Genomic DNA, 17,571 nt, shown 5'->3' with positions numbered 1-17,571 from the left:
CCCCCCACCAAAACTGCTCCCAAATTTCCAGAAGAAGAGGCTGTTTGGGGTTTCATACTGCTGTAGCATATATGTAATAATTATTAATATATAATATTTATTAGTATCTTTGTTGATGTATACATTGATCCATATGGACTTTTCTACCTCCCCTTTTTCTCCTTTTGTATATAAATTGTATATAGCTAAGTATTGAGTGTTGCCTGATTGAAGGTTTTGAGTTTCCAGGTATCCTTCTGTGGGGAGACTCCCCATACTCTAGGAAGGGGGCTCCAAGGCAGTAGCTCTGACATCTGGGGTACAGTTTCACCTGAAATAAAGTTTCATTTTGTTTTTGAGTCGTTTTTGAACCCTTTGAAAATGACATCAAACTAAATTGCAAAACATATATTTTGAAATGAAGAGTCAAAGCATCTTGTTTCAAAATTGCTAAAATGAAAGTTTTGAGTTGTTGAATTTCCTCTCAATTTTTTGGTTCAAACTTCCTGCCTAATTCAACCCAGATTAATTAATAATTTCAGTTGTCCTCAAAGAGAATTTTTCAGTGAATGAACCATCCAGCTCTCAGAGTAACATACTGGGTGCATCTACATGAGACACTTTACTGCACAGTAGCCTAATTTACTGCACAGTGGGCACATCTACATGAGACACTGACTGCTCAGTAGACAAATAATACTGTGCAGTAGCGTATTTCCAGCACAGACAGTGCTAATACACAACTGCACAGTATTGTTAGGCTACTGTGCAGTAGTATCACCTAAGATGTTTGCTGGTGCTATTGCTTAATAACTCCAGTTATTGCATATTTATTTAGTACTTGCTAATACAAATACTAAATGCACAGTAACAATTGCGCAGTAGTGTCTTGTGTAGATGCGCCCACTAAAGTGTCATCGTCTCCATGTGCAGGCAGTTACTGTTGTAGCAGGCTCACCTTTCAGAGCTTGAGTTGAGTCCCAGGCTTGAGATCCTGCTGTTTTGATTGGTGGAGCCCATCCACCAATCAGGAGGCAGCAGGAGAAATAAAGTCACACCCCTTTCCTGAGGGGAGGGGGAGAAGAGCTTGGCTGGACCTGAATGAAGACTGTAAACTGTCAGGTCCAGAAGACTTCAGGGGTGGAGCCCTGGAGCGTATAAAAGGAGCTACCTGCTCAACATGAGGGGCAGATGCAGAGAGGGACTCAAGACGATTGGAGCCAATGAAAAGCTGGGGAGCTCTCCCCCAGCGGGCAATAGGCCCAAGGCTCCTGAAGCTGCCACTAGAGGAGCAGCCTTGGGAGTGGTGCGAGACCACTCAGGCTGTTGACAGTACACAGGGATGGTGCGCAGAGACCCGGCCCTGGGAGTGGTGTGAGATTGCTTGGGCCCATCATGGTTCACAGCGCGATGCACGGAACCCAGGCTTTGGGAGCCGCAAGTGGCGGCTTGAGCCTGCAACCCCGGCAGGACCTTGGGGGCTGCAATGAGGCGCCTCAGGCCCCATCTTCCAGCAAATAGCCAGGTCTTCTGAAACTCCACCCTGCTAGCCCTGGTGGAAAGTGAGTGCTTTGTGTCCAGTGTTCCAGACCTGCAGCTCCCATAAGGAGCAAATCTGCTCCCAAGAGGCTGCATGTGCAGGTGCTTTCTTAGGGATGGGTTACTGTGCAGTAAGTCTAATGTACAGTGATAGCACATGTAGATGCATCCACTAAGTAATAACACTTCTACCAATGGCATTATTTCTGGTTGTTAGAAGAATATATTGCTTTTATAAAACTGACTATTACATGCCATGTACATTATACTGCTGCAAAGTAGGAGACTGGAATGAGGTGAAGATTGCCTTTAATGAAAATAGACAGCATCACCCATATTCAATTTATTCCTTAAATGCTAACCAGAATGCTTGCTCATTAGTGCAAGCCTTTACCAAATAACAAGTATCTTGATAACAGAAGATTTTTCCTACTACATAAATAACACTACCTGTAATTGTCGATTCCAACTTTGTGGAAGTCAGTTACGGCTTTGAGTAGTGCCTTGTTGAAGCCACGAAGACAACAAGGACCATGGGTCTAATTAACATTGTGACCTGACACGAGGTGTGTACTCAAATTCCTGTTTGCACACTTACACTGAAAACAGAAACGTTTCTCACTGACAGGCACAGAACACTGAATGTCATTATCAGGGACATCCAGAAGACATGGAAGGAACAAGAACATTTTGAAAAGTCTCAAACGGATGAGTCAGAATGGCAAATTTTATTTTTGTAGCATATGTTTAATAACATTAACAGTTGTGTTTACTTCCTGAAGACTTGAACAATTCTTTTTTTATTAGGAAAGTCAGTGATAGTTCATTATACTGGACTGCAATTTAGATATAATCTACTGTATAGCTTTGTATAATTAACTTAATATACAGACTAGTTAAGAAAGGTTTGGCTATGCAAACAAAAACTAATCCCCACTTGAGATGCTGAGCACTAAGCAGAGAGCAATTGTTCTGTGATAAACAGCTCAAGTGTGGGACTGCCTTGAAGAGGCTTTTCTCTGTGCTAGTGACTTAGGGTGGCTGATTGGTGCTAGAGTGTTTGCTTAGTGTCTGGTGTGTGTGCTTTGTTTTGTTTTGTTTTTTCTCTTTCCCCCTGTGGTATGTGTGTGTGCGTGTGTTTCCCCCTCTCTTTCTCTCTCTCTCTCTCTCTCTTTTTCTGTTTTCTATTCTTCCCCCCTCTGGAGTGACTGAATGACAAGGCTTGCATTGGGTGGAGCTGTTAATTGAGGGGTGCAGCTAGCCTATGCAGCCTTATACAAAGGCAGCCCCCAGACAACTGTGGGAGCAGTGAACAGAGGGCAGTAAACAGTGCAGGAGTTTGCTTAGGGACTTTGCTGTAGGAGGGAGCCAGGGAGCAGGAGACCGCATATGCACGTGAACGTATGTAAGGGCCCTGATGCAGGTGTTTGGCATACAGGGTCTTGTGCTGCGTCTTTTCCGTTCCATGTTTCCCAACCCCTGCTCCTTTTTCTTTCTTTCTTTCTTTTTTTCCTTACAGCTTAGGTGTTCTCCAAGGAGCAAAAGAGGCACAAATGGAGTCTGGGTCAGTTGTTGTGACCTCCATGGGATGTGCTATGTTCATGTTTCTCCCAGAGGGACAGGAGCACTTCATCTGCACCAAGTGTAAGCTGCTGTCTGTCTGGGATGAGAAGATTCAAAGATTGGAGGCATGGGTATCCATGCTGCATTGCATTAGGAAGATTACTTGGACAAGAGTTTCTAGAAACTGGTGTGAAGAAATGCCCTCCCCCTCCCTCTGCCCCTTTCTTGGGTCAACCCAGATGACCCCTGCCTCTCTCCATGCTTTCTTCTTGGTTCAGGCCGGTCAATCAGGTGACCTGGCCAGATAAAATTCGAGGGGGGCGTGCTCCTTCCTTCCAGTGGGCATTTTGAAAGCTGCAAGCAAATGCCTCAGGCTGCTGCCTGGAGATATACTGTAATTAAAAAAAACCTGGAAACCTGCTGGGAGTTACGAATTCTGTTTACGACTCAGGTGCTTATGCTTACTCAAAGTGTATTCTGACTTCCTCATTCTACCATCCCTGCTTTCTGATCAATAAATGTGTCGGCTTACAGCTTGCCTATCTGTGTTACTGAGAAGGGAGGAGAGAGGCTTTCTGCTTCCAGCTTGACCAGTGGAGTTTGTCTTTTTATTTTCCTTCAGTCTTACCTGATGCAATCTTGGGATGCTTTGGGCTGAAAGAAGCACCCGGAAATATTACTGTGGACAAAACACCCACATTAATAGGTTTATAGAGTCTGTGTGTCCCGGGCTGCACAGAGCCCTGCCACAGACCAGTGCCCTGGTGGTGGCAGCATTACCCCAGGCTTGTGGGTGTTCTCCAGGAAGGGGGACAGCTGGCTGTAGGCTCCCCGAGGGAGACTCACAAAATGAGGTTTTTGGGCCTAGCACAGTGAGGCGGGTGGCTATGTGTAGTAGCACCCCCTACTGTGCATGCCACACCTGGTACTGGAGAGGCCAAAGGACAAGAGGAAAAGTGGCAGCAAGTGACTACTTGAAGAAGGAGGGTACCCAGAATTGAAAAGCAATGGAATGAAGTCATCAACCATTTTCAAGCACTCTGTGGTAGAACTGCTGAGGAAAAGACAGAGGAGAGGAGATCTGTAGGCATGAATCAGAGGAGGCAGCAGTCTAGAAAGCAGGAAATGCAAGGCTGTAAGGACAGGGGCTCCAGGACCGCTGCACTAAGAAGGAAGAGAAGAGTGGTGGTGATTGGTGACTCCCTTCTGTGGGATCCAGATTTGGGGGCCCAGGAGGTGTGCTGCCTGCCTGGAGGAATGACATTGAAAAGATCAGAGGTGACTATGAAGCTCTTGGCAGGAGGATTTGGGAGCTTGGAGCACAAGTGGTGTTCTCATCAATTCTTCCTGTGGAAGGCAAGGGTCCAGGCAGAGACTATTGTACACTTATTCCTTGGTTCAGGAAGAAGACAACAGCAGAGCAGAATGCATTTGGCTGAAGATGAAAGGTGAATGATACAGCACCAATATAATGATGGACCACAAAACCAGGCAGAGGAGGTGGTGGATGAGGCACTCTTTAATCCATCCAAAACTACGGGATGGTACTGATGGGAGACTTCAATTTTCCTCACAGATGCTGGAAGAAGAATGCAGCCAAACATAAAATGTCAAGCCAGTTCCTAACTTGTGTGGAGGATACTTTTCTCTTCCAGAAAGTGCAGGATACAGCTAGGGGATTATCTATCTTGGATCTTGTTCTTCCCTGTTGGTCAGGGCTGGTGGGGGATGTGAAGTTGACAGTTAACTTGGGAGGAAGTGATTAAGATACAATAGAATTCTAGATCCTGAGACAGGAAAAGCATGAAGTCAGCGAAATTAGGATGCTGAATTTCAAAAAGGTGGATTTCATTAAGCAGTTAATAGGCAGGGTGTCATGGGAGGATGGACTGAAGGATAAAGGCATCGAGGAGGTCTGGGAGCTTTTAAAGGGCACAGTATTGAAAGCCCAACAAGAAACTGTCCCAATATGATAGAAGTACAAGAAAAATGGCAAGAGACCAATTTGGCTGCACAAGGAGCTTCTTAAATGCCTGAAATACAAAAGGCAATGGAAGAATGGGCAGGTGACCAAGGAAGCATACCAGGAAACAGCAACAGCCTGCAGAGACCAAATCAGAAAGGCAAAGGTAAAGAATGAGCTGAACCTGGCAAAGGAGGTTAAGGACAACAAGAAGAGTTTTACAGGTATGTTGGCCAGAAAAGAAGGACCAAGGAAGCTGTTGGTCCTCTGTTAACAAGCCAGGGGGAACTCCTAACTGAAGATGCAAATAAGGTGGATCTACTCAACAGTTACTTTGCCTCAGTCTTCACTAAAGAATTAAGCTGCAACCAGACATCTAATAAGGATTATCTGCATAAGAAAGGGAGGAAACTCAAGGAGGATGTAACAAAAGAGACAGTCAGATGGCTTTTGTTGGGTCTGAATGAATTCAAGGCTGAATGAACTTCAACCTAGGGTACTGAAGGAACTGGCAGAAGAGATCGTGGAGCCTTTGGCAGTAATCTTCATGAAGTCATGCGGGATGGGCCAGGTATGAGAGGACTAGAAAAGGGGCAATGTAGTGTCCCTCTTTAAAAAAGGCAACAAGGAGGAGTTGGGGAACTACAGACTGGTTAGCCCCACCTCAAAACCTGGAAAGTTACTGGAGCATGTCATAGGGAAGGTCATTTGCAAGCATCCAGAGGAGGAAAGGCTGTTCACAAGCAGCCAACATGGGTATGTGAAAAATTAATCATGTCAAACAAACGTGATCTTCTTTTGACAAAGTAACTAATTGGGGAGATAAAGGGAATGCTGTTGATATAGTGTATCTGGACTTCAGCAAGGCTTTTGATAGGGTCCTGCACAACCTTCTCATGAACAAATTGGAGAAATGTGGGTACATAAAACTACTATAAGGTTGATAGATAACTGGTTCAATAGCTGCAAGCGAAGGGTAATTATTAACTTGTCCATGTCATAATGGAAGGAGGTCCCATAGGAGTCTGTCCTGGGCCCAGCACTGTTCAATGTGTTTATTAATGATTTGGTTGCTGGCATAGAAAGCTTCTTGAGAAAGTCTGCAGACAACACAAAACTGGGAAGGATTGAAACCGTGTTAGAGGATGCAAGCGCAATTCAGAAGGCTTTCGACAGTTTGGAAAGTTGGGCTAGAGCTGACAGGATTAAGTTCAGTTCAGACAAATGCTTTGGGTGCAATAATCAAAAACGGTAAAACAGGTGGCACTTGGATGGATGGCAGCACTATGGTAAGGACCTGAGAGTTTTCATAGATCACAGACTCAGTACAAGTCTGCAGTGTGGTGCAGCCATGCAAACAGTGAGTGCAGCTTTGGGATGCATTAATAGTAGCCTTCATCTACCTGAAGTGTATTTCCAAAGAGAATAGGGCTAGACTGTTCTCAGGGGTGGCAGATGACAGGACAAGGAGCAATGGTCTCAAGTTGCGGTAAGGGAATTTAGGTTACATTGTAGGAAAACTCTCATGAGGAGGGTAGTAAAACACTGGGACAGGTTATACAGAGAGGCTGTGGAATCTGCATCCTTGGAGGTTTTTAAGACCTGAATAGACAAAACCTTGGATGGGATTCTATAGTTGGGGATGGTCCTGCTTTGAGCAGGGGGTTGGATGAGATGACCTCCTGAGGTCCCTTCAAACTCTAATTTTCTATGATAATAGAAGCATTAGGTATAAGTCACAGGAGGCAATAGTGCCTCTCTACATGGCACTGGTTAGGCCTCATCTGAAGTCCTCCACATTTTAAAAAGGACACAAAGAAGTTAGAGAGATTCCAGAGGTGGGGAACAAAGATGATAAACAGCTTGGAAAGCAAGTTAGATGTGGAGAGCCTGAAGGAGCTAAACATGTTCAGCTTGTGGAAAAGGCACTTAAAAAGAGGGGACATGATAACAGTTTTCAAATACTTGAAGGGCTGCCATAAGGAAGAGGGAAAGTACCTTTTCCCTCTTGCTGCAGAGAGGAGGATGCAAACCAATGGCTTGAAGTTGCAACCAAGTAAGTTTAGACTGGATATCTGGAAAAACTTCTTCACTTTTAGAACACTGAGGTAGTACAGCAGACCACCTAGGGAAGTTTGGACTGTCCATCACTGGAGGTGTTCAAGAAGAGGTTGGACAGCCACTTGTTGGGGGTGATCTAGGTGTAGTTATGCCTATGTTCTATTGTGGGTATTTCCCATGTGTCTGGGCTTTGCTGGTTGTACCTGCCCTCCTCTCACTTCATCTATATGTCAGGGGGGTTTTAAGCCTCCCTCAGAGGCATTGGGTGTTGGCAACAGCCAAGGCTAGGGACTTTGACTGAGGTGTGCCAATGTCCCCGCTGGGAGCAAGGCTGGAGGTTCCTAGCTAGAGGGTCTTGCCTATCCACTCAGGGTCAGACTGAGTGATCACCATATTTGGGATCAGGAAGGAATGTTATCCCATGATCAGATTGGTACAGACTGTGGGGGTCTTTGCCTTCTTCTGTAGGGGGACATGGCTGTCTATGTGGGATCTCTTGAGCATATAGAGATACCATTTCATAGAAGCAGGATACTGACTGCAGTAGTTCCCCTGCTTTACCTGTGGCAGGTTAGGGTGTTAGGAATATGTTGCATTTGGGTTGATGGTAATCTTATGAAGCATTTAGATTATATAGGATGGTTTGGATAGGGATAATCCTGCCTCAGGCATGGGGATTGGACAAATGACCTCTGGAGATCCCTTCTAGCCCTACTTCTCTATGATTTTTTTGATTATATGAAATTGGCACTGATATCATTGGTAGGATGCAGTGTGAGCATCTCAGGCTGCTAGCATCACCTCTGTTTTGTGATCAGTAGAATTTATCTTCTGTTTTGGGTATTTGCGCACATCCCATTCACTGGCTTGGCACATTCCCATAGAAATAGCTGTTAGCACAATATAAGAACATCAGCAAAGCAATCACTGTGTGTCCATGGCCACAAACATTCTACATGGATGAAATTACCTATGCACCATGTAAGTTCCCCAGTTCTGACACCTATATTTTGGGCTGCCATGAAGTTTGCTATAATTGAAGCACAACACTGCAGCCAACCTCCTAATTCACACAGGATGCTAATACACCTCATAAAATGATGACACATTGCATTTATATTATGTCATGTATCTAAGGATCACAAATCATTTTGCCAACATGAATTAATTTTTTCTTGTAATTCTTTTTAGGTGCAGTAGGTAAACACATTCTTGTATTACAGATTGGGAAGCCATTGCAAAGGCAAAGAAAACTATGACAGAGCTGCATGTAGACAAATTAGATCTCTTGTCTCCCAATGCTTTATTCACACAGTAACTGGAAAAAATATGAGAAAAGGGTAATTTGCCTTTGAAAGGTTTAATAGTGAAGTTTTTCATTTGTCTTATTTCTTATATAAAATAACTGGAAGGATCTTGGCTGATTTGAAAAGAAAAATTAATGATGTCAAAGCAGCAGCAGTTTGGTGACTTGACAGGACAATATTGCTTGTTGCATAAAAACTTAATCATACGCCTTGTACCAAAGGCTTATCTCTGCACTAGAATCTTCAGTTGACCTGGTTTCAACATGAAACACAAAATAATAATGACCAAAGGCTTAGCAACATGAAAATCAGGACCAAAATAAATAATAAAGCTGTAATTCAGTTGGTTACTAACTAAAAGTTATGTGAAACAAAAATGTTAGATTTCCAAAAGAAGAGTGTCTGGATACAGATGTGCCCTGAAATGACTAATTCTATGAACAAGAAAAAGCTGCTTACTTTGGTTCCAGTTTTGGTGTAGATAAACTCAGATCTTTTGAGATTTGGGATTTGCTTAAGCGGGTTGTTTTGAAGACAAAATTCAAAATGCAGCTTTGTAGGGATGTCTCTGTGTGTGTGTACGTGCATGCACGTGTTTTAATGATGTCATTTGTTTGGAAACCTAAAAAGATTCCTACACAAAGCTCCAAAGTACAATGCTGAACTTAATGGTGTCATGTTGTGCAGCTTTAAATCCAGTTTAGTTAGATCCAAATATGTTAATTGTGATGATTATCCATTTGGAGCAGGAGCCTTCAAGATAGTATTTTTCAGTTTGTTGGATTCTACATATGCATCTGGAATCACCCCTCAGACACCTCAGTCATTAGAGATGCTATATGTGGTCAGGTATAGAAATGTTTGCAAGCTGACCTTTCTATCTCACATGCAGCAGTGGCAGCAGCTAGGCACTTGGATTCACCAGTGTATCTTTCCATTCCCAAAGGTTCTCTAGGCCCAGCTGCAGCTCCTGAACAGTGACATCCAGAAACAACTGGGCTGTTCTTTTTGCTTTATTAGAGCTCATCTTCTCCTTAAATTGCAGGTGGTGTTTTGGTAATGTTTTGGGTAAAATACAAAAGAAAGGGGTGAGGCCTACTATTCACCACAGCTAATGCTCCTACCCAGCACCAGTTGCTCTACAATGCATTCTCAGGCCATTAGGAGTAATCTATTTTGTTCTTTTTATGCTCTTTGAGTCCAATGAGACTCAATTCATTGTGCAGTTTCTTTGTTTTTTACTGTGGACACAGAGCAAAGAGTACAGCATCTTGCCATAGCCTCCTTCGCAGCAAAAAGGAGCAAATATGTTGGCAGCTATGTCTTCTGAAGTAGAATTTGTCCATGTAAGTAGTGGACATGGAACGTGTATGCATACATGTCTGAGAGCATATGTCTAAACATCCCCACAAGGCATGCTGGCAATTCTGGCAGTAAATGAAAACCGCAGGAATAGATCCCATTGTATCATACTCAGTCCCAATCTATGATGCTGGAATTCCTGCCTCAGAGAGTTTACAGTCTACAGGGACAGCACAGACCCAGGGCAGGAGGGAAGGAAGAGCAATCAGTCTCATTTTCAGATGTGGAATTGAGGCTGGCAAACGATTTATTCAAAATCATGAAGGAAAACTGGATTCTGTGGCAGAGCCAGGAAGTGAACCCAGGAGTCTGGGTCCCAGTCTTGTGGAACAGCTGTTTGGGCAACTCTGCTGCAAGAGTACTGATCATCTCTGCAGGACAGGAGCATGCGCTCAGAATCACAAAGGGCTTCTCGAGGGACAGGGACATCTGTGCTACCCTTGGATCTCAGAAATACAGGGATTTAGATGGGAAGGTGCAACTCTCCTGCTCCCCAAATTCATGGTGTGCACCAATTAATTGCTGGAGATGCTGGGGTTCAGGGCCAGCTGGAATCAAGGTGTTTGTTGGTACTTGTTTATTTCCAGCAGAACTGGCTCTGTGATTATCTGTTTGAATACATCACATGAAATGATCCAGTTCTAACGATCAATTAAATTCTCTCAGCCAGGAGGAAATTGTGTTTGAGTGGGACCTTTTGGGGAGCCTGCCGTAGGTACAGGTGCTACTGCATTGCTTCTTATAATGTTCCTTCCTTTTTATGTGTTTCATGCTTCACTGAATTGAAGTCACCTTGGGATGCGTTCTACCAGCTTTCCCCTCATTCACATTTTGTTGTTTCCCACTTTCTGTTAATGCAGCAACCGGCTTTTCTCAAGGGCTAGAATGGTTCACTTACAAGAGCCCATTTTGTCCTTTTCTATAAGGCACACCTTAATTGCTAAGTTTAAAAAAAGTCTCATTCCTGTAATTTAAGCCTGGCTTTCAGCTGTTACATGGATGTTAATTTCTTTCCAGAAAATAATTCATTTATCTATATAAATTCCATTCAAATCCAGGTCTGTCTTTATTTCCCAGATGAGTGAGACCAGGACGTAGGCTATGAATTCACTTAACCTGGAAAGGGAAGATTTAAGCTCAGATCTCCCCTCTCCACCCCAAATATTTGAATTTTGCCTGACTCATGAGGTTATGATGACAGTCCACATATCTTCAAGTTAAAAGACTCAATTCTCCTTTCACATACACCAGGGTAATTCAGAATAACTCTACTAAAGTTGATAGATTTCCACTGGCATAAATTTAAAGTGAGAGGAGAGAACCCATAACTCTCATTCACCATAGAAAACTTGACTGTATTTGACATTGCAGCATTATTGTAATGCTAGTTTTCATTGGCCTCCTATCAGACACAACTCTGAAAGAGTATTATATTTCATAGAGAAACATATCATGAATTGTACTGATTTGGGGAGTAGCACCAGGTGAAGGTGAATGGAGCTCTGGGAATTCCCAGTGTAAACCTCAGAGTCAGGTAAAATGGCCACCATACCCAGAGTCTTTCAGCTGAGAACTTTATTTTGATACTTGGAGATGAGTGCCTATATCTTGTTATTAAAACTATATTTATTGCAGATGATTATTTTTTATTGCAGATGAATATCACAGACAAAGCATTATATAAGCAGCAGACTTATACAGCAAGGGAAGAAAGCTCCCTAGGCCATCCCAACCTCAGAGCAGTCAATAAAGATAAATGGAAAGAAATGAAAATAATACACAGATAAATAAAGGAATGTTCCCAAGGTGATGCAGAGAAAAGCAAATACTGAGGAATTTGATCCTTCATGACTAGGGGCCAAATTCTCTGATGACTATTTCAGTGACACCAATTTACTTTAAACTGGGAACTTGCCCTAAGGAAAGAAATATATATAATAAGTGAAGCAATTAGGGAAATCCATACCCTCAGAATCTGGATGTGAATTTTGCAGCTGGATCCACCTGGAATGAGCCAAAATGTCCCACTCCAAATACTTAAAAAATTCCTTTGCTTTTTCAATCCTTAAAAAAAAAAAAAATCCAGGAAACCAGATCAAGTTCTGAATTTAGCAGTTGGCTGATAGTTTCACGACATCTACCAACCAAGCGGTGAAGGTTTGAAGATAACATCTTTAAACAACAACAACAACAAACCCTGCATTTTGACTTGAGTTAGTTGAGGGTTTCAAGATGAGGACAGTAATCTCCACTACCAACCAGCCCTCTATAGGCTCCCTCTTTGTAAATGTACCCTAGGTTACAGACTAAAACCTCTGGTGCTGACCTGCTGAGGTAGCATCAGGCAGCGTGACAGTCCTTGGGGCCCTGGTACAGGAAGAATCCTGGGCAGCTCTGTGTTTTAATCCCAGCTATTAAAAGATTCTCAGTTGCTGGGTCTGAGCCCCAGCCTCTGCTTGGGCACAATATGAGCTCAGCCCAGCTTATTCTGTCTGTCTGGGTATTATGACACAGGCACTGCAACACTTCTTCACACTGGACTCTATTAATGAGATTTTAAGGTTTCTGATAAATTATTGGGCCCAGATGTTTCCCATTGTATGTTGCAAATGTTAATTATCTTCTAATTACTTATTAGTGGAGACTGGGCTGGCACAGATCATGGCTGAAACCCAGCCAAGTACGTTTAGAGCCTTGGATGGCAGTACATTAACTAACAGCTTCTTCTGGCAGCAAGTTTATTAGAATTCTTATTATTCCTCCCTGACTACAAATATTTACCCAAGAATTATACGTGGTATAAAAAACCCTTGATTATTGCAGCAACCATAAGTAATGCATTGTCTCCTCTCAGAGCATGACCAGTGACTAATGGCTTTATTTCATTAATATAACCTTGTACACCAGGCAGAGGACTGGCACATGTTAGCTGCAGGGTGTTGAGCAAGGGGATATTTTATAATTAAAGTTCAGGCACTGGTGAAAAGGGATGGCTTAATGGCATCTTCTCATGTTGTATCTTCTCTGTTTTGTCCCATGCCATACAATACCTTCTTATCCTAATTATTGCAAACACATGGTTCTCCCTGGGGTACAGAGCCCTGTGTCTCATCCACAATATAATACACAAAGTGCCATTTGCAGAAACTTTGCTCCTGGTTTTGGTATTGGAGCTGAAATAAAAAAGCCTGGATGGAATTTCAGATCTCAGCCATGGCTCCCAGCAGTGGGACTGAAGAATCCCTGTCTAGTGACTTCCAACTCATCCAGTTTTCTGTGGGCTTATTGAAAAATGAGCAGCTCCTGACAGCTGATCTCATTTAAAGCCCTTTGAAGTCAGTAGGAGCCTTTCAGTGGGCTTTGAATCTGGCCCAATGTAATTTTCACAAAGATATTTTCCAAAGTGAACCCAGCCAATTCTGGTTATAGGTTATTTTTTAAGAATGGTTATTGTAAATACATCTCCAGCATATATAGGTCTAGGCAGCATTTGCAAAGGAGCACACTCAAAAAGGAGTCAATCATTTGAAGCACTCCTGATTTTGATTGATAATATGGAAGTATTTCCTGGTGTTATAGTGCCTTTTGCTGGCATATGCCTTTCTTCCTTTCACAAATGGTTTCATGTTTCTCACTCCAGCAGCCAAGTCAGGGGAACATACTGCTCCTATTGTAGTCAGCCTCCACTGTCAGGCTGATACACATAAAGGAAATACCAGACAGAGGTAATATAGGCCATGTTAGTCAGAAGTCAATCAGAATGCAGGGTAGAGATGCACAGTATAGACTAACTAAATCAGAGATGCTTAAGCTTTTGTGAGCTTGAGCTCACTTCGTCAGATGCTGTGATATACCAAGCACTCAATAGGACTGCAGGCAAGGCAGGGGTCAGGAACATGAGTGGGAGTGCAGTAGTCCTTTGTTTTGATGGCACTGAAAAAATACACCTTTTAAGACACTTTTCCTTCTAGAATTATTGTAGGACATCTACCCTGCAGCCATTGTAACTGGGTCAACTGCACATAAACTAATGAAGGCCAGCTGATCCCCAGTCCAGTCCCTCTGATTGGTTCTGGGGCTGCTTTTAAAGAACTCCTCCAGCACCTGCACCTTGCTTGCACATCTTTTTGGCCTCCAGTCCTTGAATAGCTCCTGTCCCAGTGACTTCTCTGGCTCCTGCCCTAGTATTCCTGTTTGTACCCAGCCCCTTGGACTTCAAACTTCAGTTTGACCTGAGCTTGCTCCTTGGACCTCTGATTCTGGTTAACCCTCTGGGTTGGTGTTTGGTTTCAGATTCTCCAGACCTGTGAATTTTGGATCTTGTCTTGACCTCTTCCTGACCCCCTAATTCTGGTTAATCCTCTGACTTGATGTTTGGGTTCAGACCCTTGGCTTTGGATCTCACGGCCCACTTGGAACTCAGGCCCACCCTTGGTTACTCCTAAACCATGGTTCACCCCTACAACTTCCTGAGTTGCCACTACCTGCTCTATCCATTTGGCCTGATGCCCCCATGGACTGTGACAATTATGATTAACAAGAATGCAGTGTTAAGACTGGGTTGCGTTAGCACCTTAGCACTTGCAAATCAAGACAAGAGTGTTCTTGTCCAGCACTTGGCTTCTATCTTGTGCTTGGTGCATGCTTGGCACATCCAATCAGACACTGCTAACTGGTTGAATTCACTTTATTTATGATCAGTTTGCAAGTCACAGCAGATGCTTGTTTATGAGGCCTTAAAAAAGGAAGGCAGCCTTGTAGACTCGTGATGTAATGGAGAGTGAGTAGCTCTCCTGAGAGGGGAGACCTGTCTTGTCTTTTGTACTGATGCTTTCATAAGGCTGACATGGTTTGGCTGCTTGTTGTGACTGATAGATACTTTACTAGGGGATTCATCATTATTTGCAGAGATTAAAAAAACTGACAACCTCAAAATGTTATTAAAAACTAAGGGGCTTAGAGTTTAATCGGATGGAGCCCAGTCTCTGTGTGGCAAATGGTAACATATTTCTTCCTGGTGCTGCAGTTCTATTGATTTCCATGTAATACACAGAGCTTTGTGCATTTAATTCTATCAAGTGAAGAAGATGGATTGTCACATGGTCACCTTTAGGCGAGTGATACATTGTGTTTTTACCTAAATAAGCCTCAGTCTGCACCACTGCCTTGCTTAAGCATTCACTTATGGTTCCTGGTGTCAAATAACAGACGCTCAGCACAAGGGTCCCCCGAAAGCTATGCAGGGAAAATATAAATATTTGTTTCAGCACTGCTATGATTTTCCCTGCTGTGATTAGATAGAAAAAAAGAAAGGCATGCTAGCTCTCATTTGTACTACATTATTAATGAGAGTCCATGTCAAGAGAGATGCTTCTTAAGGAGGAGATAGGACTACAAGGCCAAGCTGTCTACAACACAGTCCACACAAAGTATGAGAGGAGCTGATAGAAAGGAATACAGTACATAACTCCCCACAGCATGTGAGCATGGCTAAGCAAGCCTCAGCCCCAAACAGGCTATAGTGTAAAGGCACCAGGACAGTCAACAATACAGAATACAGAGTGTATGCGAACAATGCTCAGAGAATTTTACAAATGAATCCAACTTTCAGGGCAGATGCTAGCCCTGGCAAGGTGTATGATACATACTCAATAAATCTGCCACGAGGTGGAGGAATTCTACCCCCTGAAGTGAAAAGGCAGAGCCAAGGCTTCAGTTCAGATAGATACCTGTGGATTCCAAGCATCCTGCTTCATCATGGAAATCAAAGCACTTAGAAACTGGCTGTATAAATTCCAGCCTCCCCTGCTTTCAAATCTTGTCTTGTTTGAAAAACTCCACTGCCTCTGACAATCTAAATGAAGGGGCTGCCAATCCAGAGGGCAGCATCTCTAGCATGAAGCTCCGAAAATATTTTTTTGTGCAAATAGGACGTTCCCTGCATTTTCTTTTAAAATGTATGAGGTTCTGGTAAGGAAAAACAGAAGACGGCTTTTACATTGTATTTGTCATGATTGCTTCAACAGCTGGTAACAATGAATTTTTTTTTTTCTTGTATGTGCACAATTTAGTCACATTATGGCCAGGACAGATTACCATCCCAAACTGTCTGAAATCTTTAATCCTATGAACTAACACCTCAGTGAGTCTCTTCCTTTATAGCACTGACCTTCACAAATTGCAGTAGTATAACCATCCTCCCCTACTCCATTATGCTTTTGGAACATGGATTGAGTTATTAACTCTGATCCATTACTGTGATTTAACTCCTTCCTCAGGCAGGCTCCTATAAATATCCTATGTGGAAGTCATTGACTCAACATACATGATGAGCCTTCAGTTTATGCATACTTAGTAGCTGTATCCTACCAGTTGTTTCTTACACTTTCTTCTGGCCAATTGGGTTGGGCTTGGGGCTCCTTATTTCTGCTGTATATTCCACCTGATTTAAACTTCTAAGTCCCCTGGGGCAGGGAACTTGCCTTTTACTGGGTGTGTCTACATGAGACACATTACTGTGCATTAACTTAGTTTACTGCTCCAGTAAACACGCATGTCTACACGTGCACAAGCTTACTGTACAGTAAAAACTCTTAATCCCGCTTAAATTTGCTACTTGCAAATGCAAGTAGCAAATTTTAGAGGGATTAGATACTGCGCAGTAACACACATGTAGACATGACCCAGGAGCAAGTTTGCTCCTGGGTTTGCCCAGTCACTAGGGGGCAGGCTTCAGGCCAGCCCCAGGGCTGTGGGATAGGAGCCTCTTCTGCCCCAGGGCTGGGTTGCTTCTATGGCAGCCCCTGTCTATAGGCTTTAGAAGCCTTCAGACATTTTGAGCCCTGGGGCACACAGAGAGGGAGCCTGAGGGCACTCTAGGATCCTGTGTCCCCTTGGGTAGGCCACAGCCTAGCTGTGCCTGCCTGCTAGCACCTCAGCACTACTGCCTGGCACCACACTGCCCTGTGGCTACCAGGACAGCACTAATCAGGCCAGCAGGGTGTTGCAAGGTGCTGCAGGCTGCTGCAGCCTCTGGCCAGGCCTGTCAGCCCCCAGGGCCATGTGCAGGCAGCTTCTGCCAGCAGGGCCAGCACCACCTGCCTGCAGCACACCCCCAGCAGTCAACCCTGCACTTGCAGGTGCTGTAGGGCATTGCCTCTGCGATGCAGCTGCCAGTCCCATGCCATGGCTCTGCTTTGGGCACTGTATCATAGATTTCATAGATTTCATAGACATTAGGGCTGGAAGGGACCTCGGAAGATCATCGAGTCCAGCCCCCCGCCCAAAGGGCAGGAAGTCAGCTGGGGTCATAGGATCCCAGCAAGATAAGCATCCAGTTTCATCTTGAAGGTGTTCAATGAAGGCGCTTGAACCACCTCCGGTGGCAGGCTGTTCCAGACCTTGGGGGCTCGGACAGTAAAGAAGTTCTTCCTTATGTCCAGCCTGAAACGATCTTGAAGTAGTTTGTGACCGTTCCTAGTCGTCATCCCTAGGGGCGCTCTGGTGAACAAACGTTCCCCCAGATGCTGGTGGTCACCCCTGATAAACTTGTAGGTGGCCATCAGATCACCCCTAAGCCTGCGCTTTTCCAGGCTAAAGAGCCCCAGGGCTCTCAGCCTCTCATCGTAGGGTCTGCTTCCCTGACCTCTGATCGTGCGCGTGGCTCTTCTCTGGACTCTCTCAAGCTTCTCCACATCCTTTTTGAATTGTGGAGCCCAAAACTGGACACAGTACTCCAGCTGCGGCCTCACTAAGGCCGAGTACAGGGGGAGAATGACGTCCCGAGATTTGCTTGAG

Source organism: Alligator sinensis, unplaced genomic scaffold, assembly GCF_000455745.1.
Source record: "Alligator sinensis unplaced genomic scaffold, ASM45574v1 scaffold322_1, whole genome shotgun sequence".
In the NCBI taxonomy this organism is placed as follows: Eukaryota; Metazoa; Chordata; order Crocodylia; family Alligatoridae; genus Alligator; species Alligator sinensis.
Note: the sequence above shows the minus strand (reverse complement) of the source record.